The following is an 8,655-nucleotide window of genomic DNA, read 5'->3' on the forward strand; positions in this document are numbered from 1 at the left end:
ACACCATCTACTCTTCACACTGGGATTCTACATGGTGACGCTTTGCTGTTTCTTACTGCTGAAATCTGTAAACATGCTCTCTGTGTAATTTTTTGCTCCTCTCATGACTTCCTGTACAACTGCTGATGGACCTTCATATTCTCCTTCTTTACAACAAAGTACTGAAGTAATGAGATTGGAGAGCCCATCAGGTTAATGGTACCATCTATAATAATCTGGTAGACTGAACACTGAGCGCCTGGTACAGGCAAGTTTGAAGCTGAGAAATGGAGTGCGAGTCTATGAGGACTGCTTTAGAAAACCCTGCATTAGCTTGATGCATTAGCATGCTGTTCACTATCTGGCCCATAATGAAGAAGTTTAAAATGACTGGAGATGTTGAGATTCTGCCTGGAGGAGAAAATGAAGTGGCCAGAGAATCTTCAATGAGGTCTTGAGGTCAGAACTTCTTTCTAAATAACCAAAAGTTGATTAAACTACAATAGATTAAAATGAGAAACAAAGTGATGATTATTATTAATGTTAAATATAGAAGACGATGATAAATATATGTAAATATTTAATAAAAGGGACAGTAGGTGTAGCAGTTTTGTTAATGACTAATAATAATATCAACACTAATGTGATGAATATTTTGAATAAACCTTGTGTTCATGTTAACTTTAATGACTGGAATTACCATATAATTATTTTTTGGGAATATTGTGTGTGGAGTTCATGCAGTGCAGTGAAAAAGTATTTACCTCCCCTTCCAATTTAACAAATGATAATAAAGACCAAATAAACACAATGTTCTTAAACAATGGATTGATTGTTAGTGTTGAGGTTCTTATTGACAGTAATTGTTAGTGTGGTTATGTTTTAGGTTTATGTTTTATGTTGTTTTAAATAAGGTTGAGTGTTATTTAGGTGTGGTTATGTATATAGTTATTATTATTGCTATTGTGTAGGGTTATTTTATATTGAGGTTTTGTGGTTATTATATGAGGTTATTTTTAGGTTTATTAAGAATATATTCAGGGTTGTGTTTATTAAGGCCATGCTAGAAGAGGAAAGTTAATCTGGTAAACTCAAGGAAATACCTGTATGAACATATTTACACACGCACACCATCTTTTCTTATGTATACATACACGTGTGTTGTCCTCTGCTTGTCCCCGCCTACACTCACCCCCATGTATTGCATGCAAAAAGTATTAGTTAAGTCCTAATTGGGTTCTTATAAATCTAAAAGAAAAAAAATGGCACCCATAGGCCACTGCAAACCCCTATTAGTACTTTTTTTTTTATCTGCTGTGGGTGTGCCCCAGGACCCTCCGAACCCACCTGAGCATGACTCCAGGTGTATGTCTGTGGGGGCCAAGTATATATACATATAGACACATCCATAAATCCCTGTGTACACAAGCACACTCACCTATATATGACAAATAAGTAATAAATATAGTTGTCTAGTTGCCCACATCATAAAGAAATAAATATCCAAAATGTACATGCATAAATGCTTAGTTTAATCATACAAGTCATCATAGATGCACATACCCACACCCACACATATATTCACTGCAAGCATTTCTTATAGGCAGGATTGACTTTGAATTTTTTAAGCTGTGGCTTGTGATTAACGGGATGATGTCTTGGGAGTCCAGTTTACCCACGGGCATCTGTGTGGTTAATTCTCACAAAGTTTCAGCTTTAATTGAGCAGTGAAACTGTTTCGAGTATCCCCGTGGTCGTAACGCTTTAAAGAAAACCTGAGTGACTTCTGTGATTTAATTAGACTTAATTTAGATTAATTAATTAGATTTAATAAGACTCAATAGTCTTTTGAAAGTATGTCTGGGGTGATAACATGATTTGTGCAGTGAACTGTGTAGGTAGGATTGAAAAATATTTTTGTATGTAATGTTTTGTGTCCATTTTTAGCCATGAAAAAGATGGTAGTGTCTAAAATAAATAAATAAATAAATAAATCAACACGTTCGTGATGTGAACCGGCCAATTCCAAAAACTGTTCAAATAAGGTACGGTCATGTTGTCAGATGCCAAAGATATCATCCAAGTATCTATAGTACATCATGGGCAAGTGTGTGCATTTAGTGAATAGTGTTTCCTCCCATTCTGCCATGTAGATGTTTGTGTCGGCAGGCGCAAATTTCTTGCCCATGGCTGTAACATGAATTTGTAAATACATTTCTGAGTTGAATTTAGTCATTTCTAGTGAAGTTTAATTCCAACAGTTTTAGAATGCATTTATCTGGGCGAGTTGGATCTGGGTATTTGTTAAAGCATCTCTTCACTGCTTGTACACCAACATTGGTGTCAATATTGGTGTACAAGCTCACAATGAGGATCTGTCTATAAAAAGGAAACATGAGGTTATTGTTTTAATATTGAAAATAGTCCAACATTTTAAGTTTTTTGTTAAACACATGGATGTCCCTTCCGAGTTCCCCCAGATTGCCATTTTGTGGAACTGGATCAAAGGTTAATCCTTTACTCAGAATGTTTTCTTGAGCATCTGTGAGAGTAAAAGTTTGTGAAAGGTTAATGATGTTTTTCTTTAAAGGTTGTGTTCGGCACTTTAAAATCCTCAAAAGTTTAACTGGTCTAACCAAAATCTGGAGAGCTGCATCCCTGGTCCAATGGACAGGATTCCTAGGGTCCACCTTAAATCTCAATTGGCTTAGTTCCTGTAAAAGGTTGCCCCACTCCCTAATAAAATCATCAAGTATCTTCAAGTTGTGTTGCTGCTGCTCCTGTAAAAGGTCAGAGAAATAAATGAGAGGTGTATAAACGGTGGCAGCTCCTGCAGTTGTTTTTTGGCCATCTTGTACACCTGCTAGTCTTTGCTGTTTATACCCAAGGAAAGGATGACCGTCTGCATGCTGGGGTTCGGGGTCAGCTTCTGCAGGACTTTGGCAATGTGCAAAAAGTTGGCCCCTGGGAAGCTATCCACCTGGATGTCTGGATGGTCAAAATAAGGTATTCTGGCCAAATTCAAATATAATGGGTCTGGTAATGTCAAGTGACCAATCTGTATTTTTTTTTGGTTCTGGGATGTTTTGTAGGCACCTGAAACTTTGACTCTCCCTTGCACAGGGATCTGATATCCTGAATAGAGGTATTAATTCTGCTTTGATTAATTGATTAAGAGGGCTATTATTACAGGGAAATGAAGGGAGGGCTCAGAATAGGCCTTTATTTGACTGCCATTTGGAGAACCTTTGCATCGTCTTGTCCTTCCCCTCTCTCTCGGAGTCTCCTCTGCCCCCTTTCTGCGATGCAGCTAAGGAGAGTAAAGAAATATTGTTTTAGGTAAGTTGACATTACCAATGATTGCATTATGTTTTTTACTGCTACTGACCTGTGGTCTTATAGTATCTTGTTTCTGTGTTGATTTAGGTTGTGGGTGGACTTCAGTGTGTATTGTTTTAGTCCTGCAGAGGCTGACCTTGTTTTGACCCACGTCAGATGACCCTGTCTCATTTGAAACCAATCTGGCTGTCAGTGTTGTTTTGGTTCTATGCAGAATTTCATCCTTAAGTTTATGTTTGAATCTATTTCCCAATCAGGTAGTTTAAATTGTTTAATGGATTTGTTCAATTTTGTTTAAACCTCACTGTAATGTTCTTTTAGAATTTGCATGTTAATCATTATCCAGTTGTGTGTGGTTTTTTTTACTTTGGTGGTGGTATTTTGACTATGACATGATGGCTTAATAATTGTTGTGAGGTCGTTTGCCTGTTTTGACATGCCTTTAGGAAAATTACCAGTTCTGATTTCACTGTGTTCTGATTTTACTAATTTCACTGTGGTGTATAGTCTGAATTCATTTAAAATAAGACTTCCAAAGAGTTCTAGATATCTGCATTTATTTAAAATTTACTCGTGTCTTTGCCTTGTTATTTCATCGCCTTTAAAGTCTCTAAAATAGAAAGTCTACTGCTTACTGAAACCATTGCTGTAAAACCAAGAAATTAAAAGAAGAGGTAAAAAAACATTATTTAGTAAAATAACTAATGCAATCCATTGTTTGGTTCCTCAGACTTAAAATAAACTTGGGGGGGGAGATCCAAGATGTTTGGAGAGTGCTTGGAGTAAACAAGCCGAGTTCTGGGTTAGGGTTACAGTCAGGGAAAAATTAGGGTTAGAACTAAGATTATGATTAGCTCTATGGTTAATTAGGGTTGGGGGGGGGGGGGGGGGGGAGGGGGCAGGGGGCCCAGCGAGATTATCTGCTAGGGCACCAGTGCTGGGATTTTGATCTCTCACAGTTTGAATCTCTGGCCGGGCTGGCCACGACTGACAGTGCAGCAGACAAAAATCGGCCACTAGTCTGCTGGGTTGGGCAAAGACCGGAATAAAAAGTGGGCGGGGTCTGCAACACTGTAAGGACCCTGGTTAGTAGCCCAAGATGCCTTTACAGAAGTGGAGATCTGCGTGCGACTCTCCATAAGTGAGAAAAGGCTCATGCAATTTCACTGTCTGTATTTCACAACACTGTACATAGTATTGTATTTCCAGGCTTGTGGGTCACATACAGTATTCAGGTGCTTGTGCGGTCTGTTGGATCTTTCCGGACCTAAATTTCGATCTTCTCCGGTGCATTGTCACCAAAAATCGATATGTTCCGAAACAGGAACCTTCATTCACAACTGAATACAAAGAATTGTAGTTTTTTTTGCGGGAATTGTGACGTCACGATCAAGTTTTAGAGTGAACAGAAAGCAACAACGTTGTGTATCGACTTCAATGATTATGCGTTTTTGGTTTCATTAAAAATAGCACATAGGTTCTAAGAAGTGAACAGAACCGAAATAACAGAAATGTGAGGAGTGCAAAATGTTTGGGACATTAAAGCATGTCATATTTTTTTTAGCATATTATTATATTTATAAGCATACAGTCATACAGATGCAGGTTGTGTTGTGTTTAGCCATTTAGCTGCGTACTATATAAAAGTGAGAACTTTTAATCCACCATAAATAAAGCCAAAAAAATAAAAAACATGACATGCCCACTAGCAGCAGGCCAATACTAGTTAGTAGCTAGTTTTTTTGTCAAAATAAATAAAAACCACCAGCTAATATGACACTTTTTCTTGCCACCCTGACTGAGGTAAACCGATGACTGAAGAGTGAATGGACACCCACGACCTTGCTCACACACCCACCTTGTTGCTCATGCTGGAGAGGAAGTTGGTGATGAAGAGGCACATGCACAGGTGGTGATGGATGGTGGTACGAGTTTATTTGATGAAGCAGCAGAAGACAAAGGTGAGGATGCAGAGGACCAGACAGACCAGATAGAGGGACAGGCTGACCCGAGTGATCCACACCTACTGAAACTGCAGCCCTGCAGAGAGAGACTAATTAATTTTGGGACAACAGGTTTTATAATGACATGGTTTGATGAGTACATTGAGGAGGAACTCCTATGGCCTGCACACAGCCTTGACCTCCACCCCACTGAACATCTTTGGGATGAATTGGATGAATGGAAATAGTGACTGTGAACCAGGCCTACTTTGTGGAAAGTCAGTGGAAAGCCCTCTGAGAAGAGTGAAGGCTGTTGTATTAATGCAGATGTTTTTGGACTGCGATGTCTAACAAGCTTATGATCATGTGTTTACATACTTTTGGCTATATAGTGTATAGGCAAACAAAACCAACACATAGTAAAAAAACACCACCATTGGACACCTAATCCAATCTTTAGGGATGAATTGGAACACTTTTGGTAGAGAACTGAAGGGTATGTTTACCTTGATGGGATAAAGGGCCATTAAAACAGTGAAGCTGCTCAGGTGATTCCAGGTGCAAGCAGCATGTGTGATGTGTGGAGTTAAACCCCACCTTCCTACAGCCCATCCTGACCACGCACCTTTGGTCTGTTCCAAATACAGGCAGCTGTAGTTCACTTCACCTTCCTGTGGGACAGAAGCAGGCGCAAGAAGAGAATTAATAATTGTCACAGTGTTAGAAATGCATTTTTTTCTTACCTCACACAGGCACAAATTATCACAGACACACTCCAAAGTCTTTTTGGCCTTTTAGAGAGGATAAGGCTATTAGAGCCAAAGTTGTATAACAAGCTGATGGTAAGGTATCCACATACTTTTGGCCATATTTACATTTACAGCATTTAGCACTATTAGCTTGAGGGGCCTTGCTCAGGGGCCCAACAATGGCACCCTGGTGGTGGTTGGACTTGAACTGGCAACCTTCTGATTACTAGTCTGCTTCTGGAGGGTATATACATGTTATTGTTGTACCTGCAGTTCGGACAGAGACTGTGTGTCCTTGTTACTGATGAGCACCGTAACCACCCGGGAATTGAGCGTGTGGGTGGTGTTTCTGTCTGATGACTCGACACCCTGGTTCTGTTTTAGAGTGTTGCTAAAGTTTGGAGATTTGTAGCTGACCAAGGCCACGAACACATAACCTGAACAAGAGCAGAAAGAAAAAATTGTGACATCAGAAACAAAAATTATGACATCACAAAAACTATGAAATCGGAAACAAACTAACATCAGAAATATAAACAATGACATCGTAGTTTCTACATTTTTCTCCTTTCTGCTGACATCCGATTTCACAAGAAGGTTTACCTTTAGGTAACAGTCAGAAAGACTTAAAAAAACAAGAAAACATGTCAACTTTAAATACAAAAACAGTGTTGGTTTATAGACTATATGGTCAAAAGTATTTGGACACCCGACCATGAACTTGTTGGATGTCTTGGTTTAAAAACAAACTGTAGTAAAATGAGTGACCTTTGGGTGATCTTTTCAGCTAGAACAACATCAGTTCTACAGTGATCCTGACAGTAATTCCACTTCGAGGTGTGGTATCTCCTTCAAGAATCTTATCAGCCACTTCAGCACCAAATTTATGTACACAGTCTCAGGTGTAAACAGGACATTTTCAGGAGAGTGGGTCTGTGCTTTCTTCAGAATATATGAAAACATGTGTACATCTGTTGTCAAACTACAAGGAAGTGGTGCTTGCCACTAGTGTAGTGGCTTCTATTGTTTGTGATCTGGAAGAATTCACAAAGAGGTGCACTCACATATTAAGCATAACGTTCTCTCAGTAGTTCCTGAAACATTTCTTATAAGGTCAGTTGTAGAACAAAACTTGGAAGATTTTGAAAACCTCTTTGCATGTTTTAATTCTGACGCTAAAAGGGAGAAGTGGGGAATTGTGCCAGTGGAAATTGTTTTGGGAGTTGGGTGTGATAGTAAATGCGACAAGAAAACTGGCACTTACAGTCAAATGCCTGTGAATGACACATTCATTTATATTCCTATTTTGGAAAGTTTGAAATTCATGTTCAGAAATTCAGAGATTTGTGATGATCAAAGCACCTACCTCATCTCTTGGGAGTGTGTACAAGGACTGCAGTGATGGAAGTTACTTTAAAAACCATCCTCTGTTCTCTGTTTACAAATGCCTTGCAAATCCAGTTCTATTATGACGACTTTAAGACGGCCAATCGTATGGACCAGATGATGGCATGTATGTGGTGTTGTTGCATTGTTCGTTTTAGTCTGTATTCATATTTCAAATGTATAAATCTGACCATTGTAAGCCATACTGCTCCTCAGGCTTTCAGGTCAGCACAGCATGTATTTTTCCCCACACAAATGTTTTTCTACTGCAGAAAATCCATTTAATAAAACAATGGATGAAACACTTTTAATTATGTTTTTTTTTTTATATATATATATAAAACCTGTGTTAAATTTACTAATAAAAAAAAGTGTTAAATTAACTCTAGTCAGTGAGAAATATATCAACGCTATAAAAGTATTACTGATAACACTGGTATTGTTTTTTTTGTTTTTTTTATCTCTGCAAGATATAACCTACTTATATCTTAAGTGTTAGTGTTAAAATACTTTGTGTTAAAATAACTCTGGTCAGAGTTTTCCTTTAACACTATAGAGTAACTAGATTGACACTAAAACTACCAAGAGTGTTAAAATAACTCTAGCCAGTGAGAATTATATAAACACTTTAAGTGTTAAAATGAACACTTACAGAGTTGATTTAACACTGAGGATTTTGCTGTGTGTGCACCAGTTGAGCAAAACACGAAACTGCAGCTATAGCGCCAAATTATGTCCAAATAGCTCTACTGATGAACTATTATGTTATTATTGTTTAGGGACACTGAATTGAAAGTAATAAGAATATCTGACCTTAAATGCATTTGTTAGAAGTAACTATTTATTTAAGGTTAATAATATACAGGGGTTGGACTAAATAACTGAAACACCTGTCATTTTAGTGTGGGAGGTTTCATGGCTAAATTGGACCAGTCTGGTGGCCAATCTTCATTAATTGCACATTGCACCAGTAAGAGCAGAGTGTGAAGGGTTAATTAGCAGGGCAAGAGCACAGTTTTGCTCAAAATATTGCAATGCACACAACATTATGGGTGACATACCAGAGTTCAAAAGAGGACAAATTGTTGGTGCACGTCTTGCTGGCGCATCTGTGACCAAGACAGCAAGTCTTTGTGATGTATCAAGAGCCACGGTATCCAGGGTAATGTCAGCATACCACCAAGAAGGACAAACCACATCCAACAGGATTAACTGTGGACGCAAGAGGAAGCTGTCTGAAAGGGATGTTCGGGTGCTAA

At 38.4% G+C, this 8,655-nt stretch overlaps 1 long non-coding RNA gene across 1 annotated transcript; it reads right to left on the minus strand.

Annotated features, from left to right (window-relative positions):
• Window positions 1-3,174: 3,174 nt before the first annotated feature.
• On the minus strand, window positions 3,175-5,343 carry LOC134329162 (uncharacterized). The gene is made up of 2 exons (XR_010014817.1): window positions 5,177-5,343; window positions 3,175-3,289 (listed from the first exon to the last, which is right to left on the minus strand). It is a non-coding gene; the product is annotated as an uncharacterized LOC134329162 (long non-coding RNA).
• Window positions 5,344-8,655: the final 3,312 nt, after the last annotated feature.

The sequence above is a fragment of the Trichomycterus rosablanca genome, chromosome 15 (genome assembly GCF_030014385.1).
Source record: "Trichomycterus rosablanca isolate fTriRos1 chromosome 15, fTriRos1.hap1, whole genome shotgun sequence".
Classification (NCBI taxonomy): Eukaryota; Metazoa; Chordata; class Actinopteri; order Siluriformes; family Trichomycteridae; genus Trichomycterus; species Trichomycterus rosablanca.